We start from the raw sequence: 1507 nt of genomic DNA on the forward strand, positions 1-1507 counted from the left end.
CCCCCTTTAAAAAAAAAAAAAAAAAAACCTCTCTAAAACCACTAGGCTGAGCTTTCCCGCCTGCAACTTTCTCATCCCTTCCCCCCAAGTCACCCTTTAGAGAACATTTCTCCGGTTCTGGGGTCACCACACACAAAAGAGGCATATAAGAACATAATATATTCAGAGACCCAGCATCCTCCCCCAGCCCAGACGACTGGAGCCTCCCCTCAACCCGCCAGAAAATTACAGAAACTAAAATCCCTTTTTACACAATTTTGGGATTTTTTTTTAATGTTATTTTTGGGAATCTGAAGTGGCCTACTTTTTCCTTTATGCATTTAAATGAAGCATGCATTTGATGAAACTTTTATCTTTTTGTCCTGTCTTCTAAATCATGCAAAAAGCAGAGAAAGAGAAACTTTGGGATAGTTATAACATTCAAAAGGGAAAAAGGTTTTGTACTCACATTCCTAAGCTAAATTACCACTATTCGTTTCTGCAGAAAGTCAGGTTTTACTGATGCTTTCTATTAACCAAAAAATTTAAAAAATAAAAATAAAACAGGCCTCCTTTGGTAGAGTGATAAATGCCCAGAACTAGGACTTAGCAGACCTGGAGGACAGTCTTGGTGGCCGACTAATTCTCGTGGCTAGGAACTAGTTGACCTTTCTGGGTCTCTATTTTGTCACTAGTAAAACATGGGGGTTGAGGAACTAGCGTTTCTAAGATTATGTCCAGCACCACTACCCCCTCAAATTCCACATACCTAACAAAAATATGAGTACATATACAATTAGCCTCCAGCTTCACCTAGGAATCATACCTTTAAGGTAAATTTTTTTTTTAATTGTCCCCAAAGGCCATACAAAGCTTCCCAGGTAGCTCAGTGGTAAAGAAATCTGCCTGTTAATGCAGGAGATGCAAGTTTGATCCCTCGATCAGGAAGATCCCCTGGAGGAGGAAATGGCAACCCATTCCAGCATTCTTGCCTGGAAAATCCCATGGACAGAGGAGTCAAGGGGGCTACAGTCCATGAGGTTGCAAAAAGTTGGACACAACTCAGCACATACACACACAGGTCAGACGGAAAGGAGTTAGATAGGTATGTGGTGGGGGAGAATGGGCTGTCTCAGCTAGATGTACTTCTGACTATTCTATAAACCACATTCTTGTCTTCACTTTGCTTAGTGATCACATAACCAAGGCAGAGGATAAAAAGTTTAAAGTCAAGTACCAGGCTAGTCATCTGGGCCCAGCAACCTGATTGGAGAAGTATGGCGTGAAGACCTGGAGAATCAAATTCACAAACTACTGAATTAGCACTGTGTCCTTTGTGCCTAGTTTAGAAGCTGCCTGTTTATTTAATTGATCTCAACAAATATTTATTGAATCTACCAAGAAGACCAGACTCTCTGGGCAATCCAAAACAAAATCAGAAACTGCTCTCTCCTCAGGAAATTTATAATCTACAGAAGAGACACAGAGATGTTTGGACATAATTGTAGTTCCAGACTTGATAACCCTG

This window comes from Bison bison, unplaced genomic scaffold, assembly GCF_000754665.1.
Source record: "Bison bison bison isolate TAMUID 2011002044 unplaced genomic scaffold, Bison_UMD1.0 scf7180017864457, whole genome shotgun sequence".
NCBI lineage: Eukaryota > Metazoa > Chordata > Mammalia > Artiodactyla > Bovidae > Bison > Bison bison.